The sequence below is a fragment of the Mustela nigripes genome, chromosome 16 (assembly GCF_022355385.1).
Source record: "Mustela nigripes isolate SB6536 chromosome 16, MUSNIG.SB6536, whole genome shotgun sequence".
NCBI lineage: Eukaryota > Metazoa > Chordata > Mammalia > Carnivora > Mustelidae > Mustela > Mustela nigripes.
Window position 1 is genome coordinate 48,239,385 of NC_081572.1, and position 20,149 is coordinate 48,259,533.

Genomic DNA, 20,149 nt, shown 5'->3' on the forward strand with positions numbered 1-20,149 from the left:
CCCGCTCCCCACCCCCCCGCGCCACCCCCACCAAACGCCCCCTCAGCGTCTCTGTCTTCCGGGCTCTGTCCCTTCCCCCAGCCTGCTGCGCCTCCACCCTCGGGAAGCAGGCAGGGCAGCATTTCGTTCCCCAGGCCTGGGGGCCTGGGATGCCAGCCTCTACCCACCTACACCCCAAGCGTCTGTTATGGAACAGCGAAAACCTGTTTCCCCTCGGTACAGCTGCCATCAAGGTCCTCAGAGCGCCCATGGCTCTGAGCAGCCATCCCTGCCCTCCCTGGAGACCCAGCTAAGGGGACAACTACCTCAGGAGACCCTGATCCCCTTACCCTGTGTTCTCCCAGCAACAATGGGGACAGGAGTAGGATGGGCACTCACACTGACTGGGCCAGGCCAGTCGGGACAGATGACTTAGCTTTCCAAGTCCTGCGTGAGAGTGACTCTGCCCAGGTTTTGTGGGCAAACAAGCCCAGATCTGTTAAGGAGTGAAGTGGCAGAGCTGGGACTCAGCCAGGCTGTGACTCTGGATGCCTGTCCACACACAGTGGCACTCCCTGCTCCCTGGCCGCCTAGCCTGGGCTGGTCCAGCCGCCTATCTCTGGCCCAGAGCAATGGCCTGGCCTCCCAGTCCCTCCTCCTTCCCACTACTACAGGCCTGGCTTCCCTTCTGAGACGCCAATCTGCAGCCACACAAAGCCCTATTTGTTTGCTTTCTCTGCTGCTCCCCCTGGATCCGATGTCTTTCTCTGCTACCTGCCGGCCTGGCTTCCTCTCCAAGCTGCCCTCCCAGCCAGCTGAAGGGAAGGAGGAGGCAGCCATTCCAGCATGCCCTGTCTCATAGCTACCCCAACCTTCCTCGAATCCACCTCCCCAGTGCCAGGGCACCCAGCTGGGGCAGCCCGGCCCATAACAGTTTTGCAGCCCCCTGGCTGCCTCTCAGAATGTAGGGTGTCAGCTGGTGGAACAGGAAAGATGCCTGCAGCCAGGGGCTGGGGCAGGGGGAGGGGAGCCCAAGAGGCCCAGCCAACCTCCCCTCTCCTTTTGTGAGCAAGGCTTGTTTTGTTCGTCAATCAGGAAGGCAGCCCCTGACTTCCCAGCAGCCCCTGGGCTGCCAGGAGATAAGGAGATGAATGGGGCCAGGAGGGCTGAATTGGAGAAGGCAGAGGGACACCCTGCTTTTATGGCCCTCCCCCACCCCTCACTCTCTCTGGGGGTTCCTGCGTATCCCAGGCTCTGGGATGAGGGCTTACAGGCTGCACTGGGAACCTTACGTGGTAGGTGCCCTCTCAGTGCCGACCCTGGGCAGGCACCTGAGCAGATCCCTCTCTGCATGGTGGGCACCCCAGAGTGTACAGCCTTGGGCACCCTCCGCAGTGTCTTGGGAAGCTTCATTGGCCTGAGCTGAAACAGGGCTTTCACAGGCAAAGAAAAATAAACACCCGCATTCCACACCACCTTCTCTACCTGCAGAGTGGGGGCTGCCCTCTCTCCCCGTTCAAATAAAGAAACCCAATACTGATACTGCACCAGATCTAACAATCTCTCCCGGTTCCCTCCACCCAGGGCTCTTTTATTGTACCCTGCCACACTGGGTGGCCCAGGGCAGGTCCTAACCTCCCTGGGCCTCCCTCTTCCCCTTCCTGTCCCCTCCATGCAGAGTTTAACCCTTACGGCAACTCAGGATAAAGGCATGATTATGCCCACATATTGCAGGAGGCTCCATGAGAGAAAGCCACAGAGACAAACTGCCCCTGACAGGATTCAAGCTCATGTCTGCCTGACTCTAAGCCCAAAAAACTTCCTACCAGGGCTGCAGTATCATTTCACAGCAGTGGTTCTCAGTCGACTCGATGAATGACCTCAATGAGAAGAGGAGCAAGGAGTGGGCAGAGCCAGGGGATGCCGTATCCTCACAGCACTGCCACTTGGTTGCTGTGTGATGTCCAACAGGTCACTTAGCCTCTCTGGGCTTCAGCTTCCTTGACAATCTGTATAGGGCAGTTGATAAGGCTTAGAGAGGACGGACCACTCAATGCCCATGAAAATAGCAGGCACTTGTTAAAGGATGGCTTTTCTCTGTGATTCCTTTCAGCAGCCAGAGAGACAGGCGTCCATTTCTTAGAGGAACCAGACGTCTCCCACTGCTGCTCTCACCCATGTGGCCCTGCTGCTGGTCGTCCCCCCAGTCACCATCTCTGGCCCTCCGGAACACTCAGGCTAAGGCCAAGGGCTTCCAGATTGAGCTCCCCAGGCTCCTGTCCTGCCCAGGAGACCTGGGCCTCTCTGCTTAATTAGCCAGGGCGAGGGCCCCAGGGGACAATGTCACCCTAAGGGAACAAAGCCAGCTCCCATCCACATCCTGCTGGACTCAAGAAAAGAGAACCACTCAATTAAGTCTGATTTGCCAAAACGTCTGTTTTTAGTGCTATTTCGGGCCACGGTGGGGATTTTCTGTGCTTGTCTCAAAGGTATCCTAAACCAGATTCCTTCCTACCTCCCCCACCCCTACTGTGTTTGAAATGAAAATATGTTCTTCCTCTTCTCTCTCTTTCCTTTTTCCTGCTTCTCTCCCACCTATCAGAGGGATGCAAAGGAGAGAAAGGGTGGAGGCTGGGGCCCCAGGGAAGGACAGCACTCCACGCCCCCCACTAGGCCTGGGCAGGTCCCCTCAGGCCCCCAAGGTCCCGCACTCTGGGAGCTATGGTTCCCTGAAACCCGGCTGATGACGGCTCCTGTGGGCCTTTATCTTCTCCCTGCCTCTGGAGGCCACCAAAGTTGGATCATTTTCTGCTGTCTTGCCAGACACACACCAGGCATCTGCCCTTGCCTCCACACACCCTAGTCTTCTGCGTCTGAGCTACTGCCTGGGCTGTGCCCTCCCCAAGGTCTCTCCTTCCTGCACTTTACCTTCTTAGCTTGCAACAGGACGATTAACCCCACATCTATGCAATCACGTCTTTAACGGCTGCCCATCTCCCAAGGTAGAAGCTTCAAAAGGACAGGGGTGGCATCTGCTTAGCCAGTACCAACTCTCCGGGGCAGGGGGTCAACCTCCTTTGGCGCCGCTGACATCTTGGGCCAGATAATGTGTTGTGGGGCCTATCCCGTGCACCCCAGGATGTTCATCACTTCTGAGCTTCTGTGCACTGGAGGCCAGCACCTCCCCAGTTGAGACAACCAAAAATGTTTCTGCACATGGCCCGCATGACTCTGGAGGGTCAGACTCGCCCCCAATGAAGTAGCACTACCCTAAAGCCTGGCACAGTGCCCTCCCAAAAGGAATGAATGCAGGATCCCTCCTCCTTCCCCCAGAGAAAACAGGTGAGTTTTATTTTCTCTTTACCTCTTATCATCATCATCTTGTACAGATTTAATTTGACCTATCAGACCAGAAGCTTCCAGAAGACAGGCCCACGTGACCTCAGCTGTGTATTAGGCTGACTGCCCGTAACTATCACTGGACGAGTAAGTCTCAAAGCATCAAGAGCACCAGACCGAGGCCTTGTTCTGGCTTCCCCTTCGCCAGGGTGCTGGATTACTGTGTGACTTTGCTATGCCAGCTAAACTTCTCTGGGCATCCAGAAGTCTCTCCAGTCACTGTCACAATTCTTTGTCCTGCGGGGCTTGTGGATGCCCCCACCCCCGCCCAAGAAGATTCTGTCAGGTGGTTTTCAATTTACATTTTCTGAGACTTTTTATTATTACAAACGGGACACTGATTCACCACTCTGCGAGTTACCAAGTGCAGCTCAGTGCTCTAGAGGCACAATCTGTTTTAAAACTCCTCTTTAAAACAAAACTATGAAGGGGGTGCTGTGATTTTCGTTTCTTGGTCAGGGAGGAAATAGAGGCTCAGATGGCTGGAAGGAGCTGCTAGAGGACACCGGGACATGGTCTGGCGGCCTGTGGTGCCTGGGGATGCCTTGGTCAGCAAACGCTGCGTGATCCTGAACTCTTTCCTAGTCTGCAGCCGGCCTTTCCCAGTGAAGAAGGCTCTAGCAGGGCCTCCCTACCATGAGGCCTCACCGCTGAGCTCTCCTGACAGAAAGAGCTCCGGGTCACCAGGGAAGGGTCCAACAAGGCCTGGAGGTGGCAAGCGCTGATTCAAGAAGTTGGCCTGTCTCAAAGGGGCTGGGAAGGCTGCCCGCCACTCCCTTCCCTTCCCTTGTCATTCCTCCCAGGAAAGCCCTGGCTGGGACACACTTCGCCAGCACAGAGCCCTTCTGTGCCATTCTTCAGGGCGCGAAGCAAAAACGGGAGGAACCATTCTCTAGCACCGTCTATGTACCAGTGCTGTTGGAAGTCTTTTACGAGCATTAACTCATGAACTCTCCCCACAGTCCTATGAGGAAGGTGCTGTCACCTTCTCCATCTTACAGGTGAGGCAACTGAGCCAAGGAAATCAGGACCTTGTCCAGGTTAGCAGGGGGCAGAGCTGGGATCTGAACCCGGGTGGCTAAGCTCCAGATCCCCGTGCTCCGCCAGGAGGCCGAAGCAGAGATGCCGTGGCTGTGTTCCCAGCGCCCTGGGGGAGCCACGGGGCCTCCATATGTGATTCAGGAATGAGTGAGCGAATGGGTGAGCGCGTGGTTACCCGGGCACAGAGCCGCCGAAGTCCCCAGCTGCTGGAGGCTTTCTCCGGGCCCACCCACGACACTGGGACAGAGCCACTTTGAAAACAGAAGCTCTCGCCAGGAAACTCTCCTTCTCACCTGCCCCGCTGTGTAACAAAGACCCGCTCAACCCATCTCCTCAACCGGAGCCGGAAAAGAAACTTGGTTTTGGCCCGTGTGCCGGCCAGGAAGGTTTAGAGGCACAAAGCTGCCATCTTTTCCACGTGCTGAGTCTGGGAACAGGAAGAGGAAAAGCCCCGTCTGCTGCGTGCGATCCGGAGGGGCTGCGGACGATGCCTACTGGACAGGTCGGGGTATGGGGCCTCGGAGAGGGCAGTCTGTAGCTGGACTGTGCCCAGGCTGGCCTAACCCCAAGTGCGGAACTCCTCATTCCCCAATCCCAAAACAGCCTGACACTGGCCTCACACTTAACGCCTGCAGAAACCAGCGCTCCCACCACCGGCACGAGAGGGAGGGGACCAGCCTGGGGCAGCGGCAGGAACTCAACCTCTCTCCAAATCCCGACCCACCCGTGCTTCTGCTCCCCCACCGTGTGGCCGGGTGCAGTCTCCAAGGGGGAACTCGAGGAAACAGGGGCAGGTGCCTCCTCAAGACCCCCCAGCCTGGGGCCTGTCCCCGTTCGTTCAGCTCGCTCTACTCAGTCCTCTACTTTCTAAGCCCCAAGATGGTGACTCCCCAATTTACAGCTGAGACCGAGGCCTAAGGGCGGAGGGGAGATGTCCCCACAATTCCTAACGGATGGCCCCCAGTGCCCACTCCCTGGCCTGCTGACTCTGTTTTCCCTCCCAGGACTCGCTCCTGGCCCTCCATGGTGTCCGGGATGCCTGCTCCCTTGAGGCCGATCACTTTGTAGAGAAAGTGGATGTCCACTGCCCCCCCTGGTCCTTGGACTTGGAGGGCCTGGAAGGTCAGACCACAGGCTGGCTGGTCTCTGGGTCACAGGGTGAGCACGAGGCTGAGGGCAAAAACCCGAGAGGGAGTCTGCTGAGGGAAGGAAGGAACATTCAGCGTCAGAGCCCTAGTACTCCTGGGTATTTCCTTTTCTGAGTCTCCGCATACTATTTAGCGATAAGAGCATCTCCTTCCCTCCTCCCTCCCCGCTTCTCTCTCCCCCCACCTTTTCTTCTCCTGCCTCACCTCCCTTTCCCTCTTTCCTCCCTCCCTTCTGGAGGAGGTTTCCTCCCTCCCTCAGGAGCATGGTTTGCTAGGGTTCAAGAACCAGCAGAACAAAATCTCTCCTTTGCCAGCAGAGCCCCAGTCTTTGCCTTCAGCCCCTGGCACTCACCCTCGCTGTCCCCCGCCACCCCCCTACCCGTGTCAAATTCCAGTCTTGGATCCCCAGTGACCTACCCAGGCACAGGGCACAGCTCTGCCTCACACAGTCTCCTCAATCCCCGGGGAAACAGGCCGAGCCAGTTTCTCCTTGGGCCCCCTCAGGGAGCAGCCTGGGGGTTCTGGGCCCCTCTCTGGCCTCACTCTTCTCTCAGAAGTCTGGCAGAACAGAATCCTCTGACCAGGGCCCTGAGAATCTGCAAAGCGCCAGCAGGCGCCTGCCCAGGATCTCCGGGCGCACAGAAACAGTGCCGGGACTCTCACTCGGCCCACCGCACCTAGCCCTTCCTGCCAGGAAGCATTTCCAAGTGTCTCCCGTGTTCCAGGCCTCGCCCTTGGCACTGGGGCCAGGAGAGGAGGGAGGTGTGTTCTTGGGCCTGGATGCTTCAGCCCTGTGGGGAGGACAGACACTGACAGAATTCCCGATAATGCCAGGATAAACGCTAGGCTGCGGGTATAGACAAAGGGAGATGACTCAGTCCGCCTCACAGGTCAGAGGAGGAGGAGACAGGATGCGTCTGTTTTGGTCTTGGGAGGCAGGGAGGAAGGTGAAGGGCATCTAGGTGGAAGCCGCAGCCCAGGCACATGTGCAGAGGCAAGGATGAATCCCGGGAAGAAGGCTGTGCTGTGGCTGGAGGGGATGGAAGGGGGTTGAATGGGGCAGAGCAGGCGGAGGACACCAGAAGGGGCCCCCGGCACGGGGGAAGGACCACGGGCTAGACCTGCACTCAGAGGGCAGCAGGACCCCTGGAAGTATCTGCTGCGGTTGAGAAAGATCACTCTGGGAGTGTGGCCCACACTGGGAGGGGGTGGGACGGAGGCAGGGAGGCCCCAGGAGGCCCCAGCAACAGCCCGGCCTCCCCCGTCATCATTGTCTCCAAGCTGGCTCCTCCCTTCTTGGCCACGGGACATGCGCCACGTCCGTTCCAGCCTCCAAACACTTGCTGGTGTGCTCCCTCCACCAGGATCCCGCCTGTTGTTCACACTTACCCGTGCCGAAGCACCTGCTTTCCAAGCCCCCTCTTCCACGAAGCCCCTGCCTCCCTAAAGCTCCCAACTTCAGTCGAGACGGAATCCTGAAGCTCAAGTGATCTGTTGGGCCCGTCTCGGAAGGGAATTCTACATGGTCTCCCTCTGCATGGACAAGTCTTCCCAAAGACGCTGCCCTACATCCTGGCCCTTATCATCCCCATAACACGTGGGCCCTTCACAGGGGGACCTGTTTTCTTCCCCCCCTGAAACCTGGCTCGACTCTCATAACAATGTGGGTTCCCCTGGGTATTTTCTGGGTCTCAGTCACCCACTGGGCTGTGACCTTCCTGGAGGCGGGTGCACCAAGCACGGGAGGTCAGAAATGGTGGGTCCTTGGAAAATACCTTTTCCCTTGGGGTCAGTGAGCCCAGGTACCTCTCCCACAGAAACCCTGCCCAGTGTCCACTGCTCCCCCCATCCCTCCCTGTGGAGCCATACATTTGAAAGTGGGGGGTGGGCATCCACCTCACAGCCACAGGTGGCCATTAAAAGGAAGAAGATGGGGTGCCTGGCTGGCTCAGTTGGTTGAGCAACTGACTCTTGATTTCAGCTCGGGTCATGATCTCAGGGTTGTGGGATAGAGCCCTGCACTGGGCTCTGCGCTCCACGGCGAATCTGTCTGAAGATTATTTCTTCCTCTCTCTCTCCCCCTTCCCCTGCTTACATGCACTCTCCCAAATAAATTAAGTAAAAGCAACACAATGCATGCACGGACTGTGGCGGAAATAAACAAGCACTGATAATGGTGATAGTGCCAACCAGCATTTGGTGGGACAAGTGTTCTAAGCTTTGTGTGTTTACACAGAATAACTCATTCCGCCTTCACTAGAGTCTTATGGGGCCAGTACCCGCATCATCCCCACTGGGCAGACAGGAGTCGCAGATGCAGACACAGAGAGGTAACTCATTTGGTATGTGGCAGAGCCAGGAGTCAACCCTGAGCCTTGCCTTGGGGCACCTCACCTTACAGCCTCCCCAAGACAATGGAAAGGAGCCAGGAACTTAAAGAGCCCAAGAGGTATTCTCAGCTGGGGTAAAAGAAAACTAACTTTCGGCATATAGGATACATACATATTCATGCAAGCGAACAGCAGAACTGTCTAGGAGGACACATTCAAACTCTTAACTGGGGTTACTTGTGGGAGGGGTGCGGAGGACACTTTCACTCTCTATACTTCTGGGTTATTTGCGTTTTTCACAATAAGAATGAATCCGAGTATTACTTGAGTGATTAAAAAAGAGAGAACTTGTCAGAGCCTCAAGTAATGTTTGTGGAATGAATAGAAGCCAGATTCATTTTGTAGGACTGTTTTTTCAAACTCTGGGTATGACCCACTAGTGGATTATGAAATCAATTCAGTGGGCTGCAACCAGCATTTAAAAAAAAAAAAATTCAAATAGGCTAGAACAGAAAGTATCCGCTCAGCCATAAAGTAGAGGAAAGAGCTATTTCACTAAACTTTTGTTTCAGTTTTATATAGTGGTGGTGAAGAGAATTGTGATCTAAAATGTATTTCTTATACATTTTATAATGTATCCTTGAATCAAGTTTCTGGCAGAGTTTGAAAGCCACCATTCTAGACTTGGGGTCTAAAAGGAAAATGCTGGGGGAGGGCACCTGCAAGGGACTCTTGGTCCAGTGGAAGAGAGATGGTTTTGCCCAGTGGGTGAGTTTCCTCCATTTAGGAAGAAGCCAGAGGGGTCCCTGACTCTTGGAAAATGTCCTATTTAGCCCACTCTAGAGTTGGCTTCTGGGGCCTGGGCCGTCTTGATACCTCGGCTTCCTTCCAAGGCTTTTTGCCTTGAGAACTGTGATGGAGCCTCTCCCAGCCCAGCCCAGAAGGTCTGTGCTCACTCCTGTGGGTCACCCAAAGCTCCTAGGGATGCTCCTGGGGTCCCACATACCCCCTCTGCTGTCGGGAGGTGGGGGCACAAGATTCCTTTCCAGCTTCCAGATCCCCAGAACCACATCCCAAGGAAGCCTCTGGAAACACAGCTGTGTGGTCAGTCGGGAGGGGCCTCCACGGAGTCCACAGCGAGGGCTGCCCCCACACTGGGTGAGCCTGACCTAGGCAGAGCAAGGTCTGCCTAGGGTGGAGGAAGAGAAGCAGAGCCCCCAGCCTGGGGCTCCCACGGCGCTGGCGCCTCCACTTCGGAGCTCGTCTAACCCACCCCCGCCTCCCCTCCCAGGGCAGCAGACAACTAAAAAAAGATAAAATAAAAAGAAGTAATTCCCCTGCTCTGACGTCAGCGCGAGGTTTTAACAGCCCGGCAGCGGCCTGAAACCGGATTGCAACCAGATGTAATGCCCTTGAATCCTCCACACACCGCTGCGTTGGAAGAGAAATGAAGCGGGAGGGGGTTGGGGGGGCGGCACTTTGGGTGGGAGGGAGCCGTGCGGGTCCCGCGTGGGTCCTTGAATCAGCCTGCTGAAAGCATGGGAAAGGCGCTGCGGGAGGGAGTGCTGCGAGCGGGGAAGCTCAGGGCCCGGGTCCGCCATGCAGGCGCGCTGCCTCCCCTCCCCCAGCCCCCCAATAGCGCATTGTTACACTCGGTTTTGTCCGCTCCGAGCCGAAATCCCAGCGCTCCCCCCCCCGCCCCCCCGCCTCCCGGTCGCGGGCTCCCAAGAAGGCACGGCTCGGGTCGGCACTCCCGCCCTCGGCGTGGATTTGAGGAGGACTAAGAGCCCCAAGAAGGGCAACGGCAGGCTGGGAAAACGGGCGTCCCAGGAAGCTGGGGCCGCAGCGGCCTCGGGCCTGGCTGATGTTTCGCTTCCCCTCCGCCCCTCCTCCGAGGCCCCCGGCGCGACCGAGCCTCCAAATGTCACCCCCGCGTCCTGACACCCCGTCGCCCCCGCCGCGCTCGGCGACGCCGCCTGGCGCCGGGTCCCCGAGCACTTCTCCCGGGCCCCCTGTCTCCCAGGCACGGAGGCCAGGGAGCTGGCCGGCTCGCCGCGGTCCGGGGACTCGGGTCTCGCGTGTCCGGTGCCCCCGACCGTGACGTCACCCCCGAAGGGCCCGTGCGCCCGAGGCCTGGCCGCGTCGGAGCTCCCCGGGCCTCCGGGGCCGCTTCCTGCCGGGTCGCGCGCGGGGCCTGTGCACAGGCCCGGGCACCGCGGCCCGCGTGGGGGGCACCGCAAGGAGCCCCGCGCGCCCCGTCTCCTCACGCCCGGCCCTCACCGCCCCCCCGGCGCCTTGCCTCCCGCGCCGCGCCGCAGGCCAGGCCCCGGTCCCCCTCGCACAAGTCGGCTCCCCGCCCCCCATCCAGGGCGCACTCACAAAGCTCCCCTCCCGCCCCGGCGCCGGGCGAGTGCCCCCCGCGTCCCCACGCCCCGCGCGGCTGCACTCCGGGCCACCGCGCACGCACAGCCCCAGGCACACGGACCCTCGCCGCTCGCGCCCCCACGCCGCGAACCGCCCCCAGACGGCCATCCGGTGACCTCGCGCACCCCCACACCACACAAAGCCGTGACCTCGCGGACCCCCACATCCCGGCCCGCGGCGCGCTCAGCCCCCGAGCCCGCCTCCATTCCTCACCCTGCCTCGGATCCCGACGCCTCGCGCCGCCCCTGCCCTGGCAGCGGCCCCCGCGCCCCAGCGCTCGGTGCTCACCTCGGCGCCCGCGCTCACTCGGGGGCCCTGGGTCTGGCGCTGCGACTTCGCGGCCCGCAGGCCCGGGCGGCCATGGGGGTCAGGGCGCGGCGGCCCGGCCGGCCCGCGGCCAGGCAGGAAGGAGGGTGGGCCGCGGCGCCCCCTCCTCGCGCCGGCGCTCGGGCGGCTGGCAGGGCGGCCTGCTCCGCTTGCCTCTCGCCCTTGCAGCCGCCTCGCTCTCCGACTCGACTCTCCGAGCCCAGCCGCGGCGGGGGCGGCGCCCGGAGGCGCGGGGAGCCGGCGGCGCGGGGAGCGGGCCCTGGCCGCGCACCCGGCCGGGCCTGCCTGGTGTCCGCGGGTGCCGCGGGGAAATGCGATCCCCTCCGCACAGGAAGAGCGAACGGGCGGGCGGGCGGGCGGGCGACGCGCGGGGGGAGAAGGAGAGCGAGAGCGGGAGGAAAAAAGTTCCCGGGCGGCCTGGCTGCGCTCGCTCGAGGCCCCGGGCGCCAGGTGGGCCGTGCGCGCCCCGACAGCACCCCCTGGCGGTCCGCGCGCCCCACTGCGCGTCCCCCCACATCTCCGCCCGCCTACCACCCCCCCTCCCCAGGCCGGCTCAACCTCCCTAGCGTCCTAGGGGTGGGGGAGTGCGCCTTGCGTGGGATCCAGGTGGAGCCCTCCCGGACTCGCACGGCCGGTCCCGGGCCAGGGGACGCGGTGGGACTGGGGGCCGGGTGGGGGCTGGAACCTCGGGCAGAGGATTTGGACTGGCACCCTGCCCTCAGATGCTTCCAGTCTCTGGCCTGGTTGCTAGGCCAGGCTCCCGCATTCCCTCCACTATCGGCCGTCCCTGTGACCTCGTCTTTTCGGATTGGGAAACGTTTTTTTCAATTTCTGAACTTAATAGGCTGGACAGAAATCTCTCCACATACTGGGTTCCCGGCACCTTGCTGGACGCTAGGGAATGAACAGAGACATGTGGTCTCTGCTGTCATGGAGCTGACATCCTGTTGCGGACTGACAGACAGCAAACGAATGCTTACATACACGAAGAAGGTATTTCAGGGAGTTATGATTTCTAGGAAGCAAATTAGCAGGTGAAGTGCCGGGTATGGGCTATTAAGCTGGAAGTGAGAGAAGGGGGCCTATCTGAGCAGAGAACTGAACAACAGAAAGGAAGCCTGCTCTTTGTAGAGTCTGGGGAAGAGCATTCCCGGCAGAGGGAAGAGAAAGTGCGAAGTGCAGAGGCCCTGAGATAGGGGAGAGCTTGGTGGGTAAACAACCAGGTGACCAACGGTGGGTGCACCGAATGCAGAGCCTTAAGGGAAGACCTCGGTCTTCAATGCTACAGAGGGCCTGGTGAGGAATTTGGATGCAAAGTTCTGGTGCTCTGGGAAGGAAGCCGTTGGCAGAATTTACACAAAGGAATACTGAGTAAATGAGTGAGTGAATAAGCCTATGAACTTAGAGGCTCCCTAAGCAACTGCTTCTCCAAGGCTTTGACTCACCAGGGCTCAGGCAGAAACCCACAGCCACCTGCTCTGGGAACCTCCTCGCCCCCCCCCCAGGACCCCAGCCTCTGGGGTCTGTTGGTCCTATGGTGGGGAAGGGGGAACATTAGAGCTCCCAGGTGCCCTGAGACTACCAAGGTCTCCTATCAAACCGCAGCTTCGTCATCGGTAAAAGAGGGACAGCGGTAGGTAAGTTCCCCTTACTCTGTGCTAGACACTGTCCTTCTTTCTATGGGTTGTCCTGCTTGATCCTGGCAGCTCCTCTGGGAGGCAGGCTCACAGAGGAGACTGAGACACAGAGGGGTGAAATCACCTGTCCAGGTTCTCAAGTGAAAGTGACAGAGCCCAGACCTGCAGCCAGGGCCCTTCACTGAGCTCAGCCACCTGTCTCCCATGGAGAATGGTGAATGGGAGAAGCAAGGTAGAGGCAGACACAAGGTGAGCAGCACTAGTTTTTTTTTGTTGTTGTTGTTGTTTGTTTTAAAAGATTTTATTTATTTTTGAGAGAGCAAAAGCAATCACAGAGGGAGAGGGAACACAGAGGCAGAGGGGAGAAGCAGACTCATTATTGAGCAGAGAGCCTGAAGCAGGGCTGGATCCTAGGACCCTGAGATCATGACCTGCGAGGAGGGCAGACGCTTAGCCGACTGAGCCACCCGGGTGCCCCAGGAGCACTGTTTTAAGCTAGTTCTAATCTCATGTTCTTGAGTGGATGAGACCAGGTTTCTAAGACTTGCTGGGTCTCTGTTGCCTCATCTGTAAAATGGGGATAACAGCAGTCCCGACTTCCTGGGATTGTTGAGAGGACTGAATTAAGTCAGGTGTGTGAAGTGTTTAGCCCCAAGCCTGGCATGCAGGGGATGCTGCTACTGTTTTAGGTCAAACACTGGCTGAGTGGGTATGGCCCCTTTCATCTAGCTAGCAGCTTCCCAGCCCCCACCATGGCCAGTGTTCTCTCTCGCTGCCTTAACCTGCCTCTGGGAGAGCCGAGGGGAAGGCCTGACACCAGGAACCTCAGTGGGCTGCTACCTCCCTGCGCAGGGCCCCACAACTGGCAAGTGTCATTGTTGAGCACCTACAGTAAAAAATGTAAGTGCGGTGAATGACCACGGAGTAGTGGCTTGAAATGACACGCATGTGTTCTGTATGGTTCTAGAGGTCAGAAGAGCCTGAAATCAGTTCCTTGGCGCTCCAGGCGAGGTGTTAGCAGGGCTAGTCCTTCTGGAGACACTGGGGCAGAATCCGTTCCCTGACCTTTCTGGCTTCTGGAGGCCGCCTGCATTTCATGGCTTGTGACTGCCTGATGACCTCCAGAAGCACGAAAAGGCAGGAAGACAATAGCTTCTGTTGTCCCACCTCCTACTTTCTCCCTTAACCTTCCTGCCTCCTCTTATAAGGACCTTTGTGATGACATTAGGGACACGTGGATAATCCGGGATAATCTCCCATCTCAAAACCCTTAATTTAGGGCGCCTGGGTGACTCAGTGGGTTAAACCTCTGCCTTTGGCTCAGGTCATGATCTCAGGGTCCTGGGATCGAGCCCCATATCGAGCCCCACATCAGGCTTTCTGCTCTGTGGGGAGCCTGCTTCCCCCCAACTCTTTGCCTGCTGCTCTGCCTACTTGTGATCTCTCCCTATGTGTATCAAATAAATAAAAATCCTAAAAAAAAAAAAAGAGACCCTTGATTTAATCACATCTGCAAGGATACCTCCCTCCACCCCCCCCCTTTTTGCCATGCACAAGAACAGTCAGTTTCCAGGGATTAAGACCTGTATTTCTTTGTGAGACATTTTTCAACCACACATTCCATACCTTCTCTGAATCCTCCCTCATTATAATGCATTTTACAGTTAAGAAAATCAAGTCTCAGAAGAGATGAAGTCACTTGTCTGAGGTTGTACAGCTGACAAGTTTATTTACCTATTCCCACTATGGTTCAGACATCAGGTAAGAGTCTGGGTTGCGATGTAAAAGTTTCCTGGGAAAAGCGTGCTGTGGAACACAGGCATGGAGTGTAATGAATGACCTGGTCCTGTTGAATTCAGCGAAGACTTCCTGGAGGAGGTGACATGTGAGATCTGAAGAGTGATTTTCCCCCTGGCTGTTTTTGTCAGGGGAGGTCCTGGGGCTTCTCAGAAGAGAACCTGGAACTGATCAGGGGTCACTGTCAGCAAAGCCAGCACCCAAGATTTCTGCTGAGAACTTGCTTGTCATTCTTAGCTGGATGCAGGTAAGAGGGCCAGAAGGGAGGGGGCCCAGTGTGGCAAAAGACACCCCCCCCCCCAGTAAAGACAGTGTTGGTACAAAAGTCTCAAACTTGGTGGCTTGCATGTGAAATCCTGGCTGCTGGGTGTGTCTTAACTGGAGGGGAGAGCAAAGTGTTTGAGAATTTGGAGTTGAATACCTTTAAGGAGTCTAAGTTCTTGAGGAATTGAAATACCTTCAAGGAATGTAAATTCTACCTATTGTTCTATACCCACGTTTAAATCACCCAGCTGACCCCCAAAAGCATCTGTGTTTGAGATATCCTCATCTCCTCAGGAGTCTTAAGACTCAGTTCTTCATCTGTGTGGCCTTGACCTTGAGCTCCCCCTAGTTTTCTCCTAGTTCAAAGGAGACAAAGACCTCTATTAGAGAGAGAGAGACTCTTGTGGGCTGGAGGACAGGGGAAGGGGGAGGATCTAGGCTTATCATCTGCTCACTCAAAAGAATAGGAAGGGAGCATTTCACTAAGCCTCCACCTGGTTGGGTAGACATCCCCCTTCCAATAACCCCCTGGTCCACACCAAGAAACTGAGGCCACGGAGGGGAAGTACCTAGAGCAGGAAAGTGCAGAGCAAGATTCAGCTGCTTCCACGTGCCCAGGGGAGCTTATCCTGGGTTGCCAGCCTGCCTTCTCTGGTACCAAAGCTCCTGGGAGCTCTGGGCTGTTCCTACACAGCAGGTCTTCTGCAGCAGCAGGCCTCCCATTAGGGAGTAGTTAGCCCACAAGTACTGAGCACTCCCTGTGTGCCAGGCAGGCCCTGCGCATTTTGGTCATTGATGCGGAGACTCAGATCCGCCTTTTGGAGAGGAAAAAATAGAGGCTCAGTGAAGCGAGGAAGCGTTCCCAGAACAGGCCAACTCAGTGTTTGTCCCCGCTTAGTTAGTAACCGGGGGAGCAAGATGGAGAAGTGGAGGGAAAGACCCATCCCAGCCCTGCCTCAGGGTGAACAACGTGACTCCGAGCCCATCGTATCCACAGGGGGAGATGAAGACCTCAAAGGGCTTATCCTGAGAAGTTTAAAAAGCTGGGAGCTGGGAGCTGGGCATGGCCACCGAGGCTCTCTTTCCCTCCCTGCCTCTGTGAAGTGAGCCCATCGTGCTGCTATCTGGAAGGCAAAAGGGATCAGAGCCATTTCTTGCAGAGGTCCCGATGGTGTTCACACCTCTTGAGAAAGAAGGCAGGCCAGGGAAGAGAGGTAGGGCCATCTATTTCAGAGAGGAGGGGGTTAGTGGAGGGGGGCACGCAGCAGCGAGACACCTTCCCCTCCCGCCCCGGGGCTTCCTGCAAGTCCTCTGATCTCCGACAGAAAGACTGAAAGGAGGAAGTACCAGCCATGCTTAGCTCCAGGTGAGTCTGAGCACTGTAGGGTCAGGGGGACTCTGTCTAGTTCCAGGATGTCCCTTGAAGGGTCCCCGAGTCGCTGGTCCAGGGCCAGACAGGCATCACTCGGATCCTCCACTCATTCACTCATTAGTTAGTTAATTACACAGTAGTTGAGCGAAAGCCCTGTTCTAGATTACATCTCCAGGAAAAGAAGCTGCAGCCCCCCCGAACCCACCCCACTCCACCCCACCCCCATGATTGCTGAGCAAGACAGACATTGGACCTATTCTGAAGGCCTTGTCATCTCAAGAAAAGGCCATTTTGACCACGTATTCCCTTAAATTGGGAATGCACACTTCTTTGTTATTAGAGAAAAAAAGTTTAATTTTAATTTTATTTTGAAAAAAAAAAAAAATTAGGGTCGCCCAACTGGTTCAGTTGGAAGAGAGTGCAGCTCTCAGTCTCAGGGTTGTGGGTTCGAGCCCCATAGCAGATGTAGAGACTACTTAAATAAATAAAACTTAAACAAATAAAAAAAGTGAAATTAAAGCTCAGAAAACATATAGAAAATACATATATATTATCTTCTATGCAACAAAATCTAGGTTAATGTGCTAATTCTTAGATTAATGTGCTCACAGTTAGAATGCAAAAAATTGACTTTGGGGAGGCATGGTTCTTCCCACAAAGTCTCCCAAAGGTCTTAACTAGACCTTCTGGGCACTAACTACTCAAAGGCTTTATCAGGTCCTGGCATTCCTCAAGCCACTGAGTTCCATGGCTTTCAAATCCTGTCCTGGGGGTACCTGGATGGCTCAGCTGGTTAAGCATTCAACCGTTGTTCCCAGATCAGGTTTTGATCTCAGGGTCGTGGGTTCAAGCCTCACATTAGGCTCCACACTGGGCGTAGCGCCTACTTAAAAAAAAAAAAAAAAAATCCTGTCCTGAAACGCTTCTTCACATTTGGGGTTTTCATTGTTTAGATGGGGGTGACCCAGTCAGATGGAGCCTCGGTTTGTCAGCCACAGTGTCCGGGACCCCAGGAATTCTCTAGTGCTCCTGTCACCGACTCTGTGAAATTCTACAGTTTTGGTCAAGATTTGAAGATTTCCTTCACCATCAGCTTGCGGAAGTGAACCCACCAGAAAAAATAGTAATAAAGGGGCAGAGAGAGAGAGAGCTGGTGTGAAACGGCGGAGATGTCTGAGTGAGGACTAAGTTTGTAAGTGGCAGGGACAGTAACAAAACCGGTCACGTTTTTAACAATCTTGACTTCCAACACAGATAACAGATGCTCAGCTGCCGCGGACCCCCACCATTAGGATTAGCCGGATCAGCCTGGGAATGGTTGCATCAAGAATTACATGAAACAGGGATAGAATTCCATCCTGTCTCAGCCATTGTGGACCTCCTTCCAGAACCTTTGTGCTACCTAACGCAACCTGTCTTTTGGTAGTAATAACACATTGATTTTCCTGTGGGGAACATTCTTTCCCACTTTCAGCCCCCATGTAGTCCTGCTCAGGCTGACCCTACCTCTGGGATGCAGAGATGGTCCTATGACTCAGATTTAGCCAATCAGAGTGCCCCATTTGCCCAGTCACTGTGACTGGTTCCAGAATTGCCATAGGATCCAAGCCCTCTGGGAGTTTTGCTAGAGCTATTGAGCTTTCCAGGCCCCTCCAGGATTGGCTGTGGGCATGAGAATAAAGCCAATATGGAGAAAAGCTCTATGGTGATATACCTAGAGATGCCCTCTGGGGACCTGGATCCAGCTATACCTGAAGCTCAGAAACTCCTAGACTTCCAGTTACACAACCAATAAATTCACCTGTTTGTATAAATTAGTTTGAGTTGATTTTCTGCCTCTTGTCTCAGAGAGAACCGAAGCTGCTTTACCCAGAGAAGGAAAATGAGGAACGTGAGAACAGCAGCATAACCACTGTCTCCAGAGATCTGGAAGACTGCCCTGGCCTTGTATACCAGCATACCGAGTGTGTGGTTCCAGTGGGTGGGGGGACCTGGAGCAGGATGTTGACTCCATGAGGAAGAACTTTCCCACAGTTAGAACTGTTCAAAGAGGACCATGTACCACCTGGAGAGAGAGTAAGTTTCCTGTCTCTGGGGGTATGCAAACAGAAGCAGGATGTGATGAAGGGATTCAGGCTGGCTAGGACAGCAAGCTTATAATTGAACGTGACTCAGGACCTCAGACCTGCGTTAGTGGAGAGCTGGTGAATAGCAGTCACCCCCCGTTTTTCACTATAAAATAGTTAAAATATTCAAGAAGGCAAGAGAATAATTCAGTGATGGCCACTGAATCCCTTCTCATCAGCTCAAGAAAGAAACCCTCACCAATACAGCAGCATTCTTGATCATAGAGTCCCACCCCCACCGCCGCTGCCCCCTTGCTGGCCTTTAAGCTTTTACTACGTGTGCAGTATTCCCAAGGGATGTGGAATTCACAGGTCTATCTTAAATAGAGGGGGTGGGATTGCCATACTTTCGGGCCCTCCAGATTTTTTTGTTATTGTCAGTGGTGAAAATAATGGGTAGCGCTTAGCTACCCATAAAACATGTATTTTCCTCCTTCCTTTTTTTTTAATAATAGAAAAGTCTTACAAAAGCAGTCTCCAAACAGTTTTTCATCTTGTTTTTATAAAAACAACTCCATTACCTCCCCTCTCCACCTCCGACGCCCCAGCCTCCTCCGCCTCCCCTGTTCAGGGTTTCTGAGTCGTGGGGGCTGAGACTGAGAGGAGGCGTAGCAAGCACTTTGCTGGCTCGCAGGCATGTAGTAAGTGCTCAGTTATAGCTCTGGAATTATTGTTGTTATGCCGGGAATGGCTTCCAGCCACCGCGCCACACCCCCCACCCCCACCGCTCTCCCCTCAGTGGAGAAACCATCACCTTCCTCCCTCTGCTTCCCTCCTCCCCCAGCCAGGGTGTCATGAAACCCTGAGGGTTTTACCCTTTGGTCCTTCCCCAGTGACGGCCTCTGTGACTGGTCTCTGGTCCTCATTTGTAAGCCCCCTATCTACCTTCCTCGCAGTGGCCCCAACAGTAGTTCCCCTCCAGTGTGTGACTCCCTGACTTGCCCCCCTTCTGCCTCCCAAAAACACACCCCAAGTCTGGCTTAGCCCTTACGCGCACCCTTCCCTGCACAATGACTTGCAGGTCCTTCCGAAGGCTCATCCTTGACTCCTCTGGGCATCCTTCCCTGTTGTTCTCTCTGCCTGAGGCACCTTTCTCTATGGCTCGGTCTGGCTGCTCCCTTCACACCCTTGTGGCCTCAGCTCAAGAACGGACTCCTCCAGGGTGCCCTCCCGGAGCTCCTCAGGCAGATCAGGCCTTGGCTCCCTCAGCTGTGCACCTGGACCCTACGGTCCGATGGCATTCTCCGCAATCAGCGTGTGTTATGAGTCTCTCTTGCTCTGGGTGGAGAATTTCTTGAGGGCAGGGGTGCTGTCCTCTGTGGGACCTTGTGGATGGTATTTGCTCAGCAATGATTAAAAAGAGTACCATTTCCTTTCTAAGCTCTCTGAACCCACCAACTCATTTAAACCTCGCAAGAGCCCCGGAGGGAAAGTACCGTATTAGCCCATTCTGCAGGGGAGGAAGTGAGGCTTGGGGAGGGTGTGTGTGTGTTGCCTGCAGCTGCCAGCCAGTCACCACTAATCTGGGGGCTGAAAATGACACAGATGTGTTCTCTGAGTGTCCTGGAGGTCAGGAGTCCAGAGTCAGTCACTCGGGACAGAGCTGGTTCCTTCTGGAGGCTCCAGGGGGAGAACCCATGTCCTTGCCTGTCCAGATTCCAGGGGCTGCCCCCACTCCTCGGTTTGTGACCCCTTCCTCACGTCACTGCTACCCTTGCTTTTGTTGTCACCTCTCCTGCCTCTTTCTTCTGCGACACTTGTGATGACTTTGATTAGTCACCAGGTAAGTGATTCCTCTCCCATCTCAAGACCCTTCCCTTAATCACACCTGCAGAATCCCTTTTGCCCTCTGAGGTCACAGGCACAGGGTCCCGTGATTGGGACATGGATATCTTTGGGGGCCATTATTCAGCTGACGCAGAAGGGCCCCGGACCGGCAGAAGTGAGACTCAGACCCCGGAGGTCGGGTTCCTGTTCGGGGAGGTTTGCTGACCAGCTGACTGACCACATGGGGCGTAGCATTCCCAGCAGAAGGAAGAAAGTGGATTCTGGCCTGGAGACAGGGAGGCAGAGGTGTGGGAGGGAAGTTCACACAGCCCTGCGGTCACACAGGGCTGATGAGGCATCCAGGCCACCACCACAAGAGTCCCCAGAGGGCAGGGCACAGCTGTTCTTCCCACCTCCTCCTGGTGGTCAGCAGGGCCCAGATCAGGGTCCTTCCTGAGAATTCGGTGTTTAGAATGTGCCGGGCAATGGGCCCAACTGTGTGCATCTCTCATTTAATATTTATTTATTTACTTATTTA

At 55.9% G+C, this 20,149-nt stretch overlaps 1 protein-coding gene across 1 annotated transcript in view; it reads right to left on the reverse strand.

Moving 5' to 3' along the window:
- The window catches only part of RAI1 (retinoic acid induced 1), a 117,945-nt gene extending 106,892 nt beyond the window's left edge, over positions 1-11,053 (reverse strand). Inside the window, 1 exon segment of the mRNA XM_059381002.1 lies at positions 10,610-11,053. The gene's annotated coding sequence lies outside the window, so the exon portion shown is untranslated.
- Positions 11,054-20,149: the final 9,096 nt, after the last annotated feature.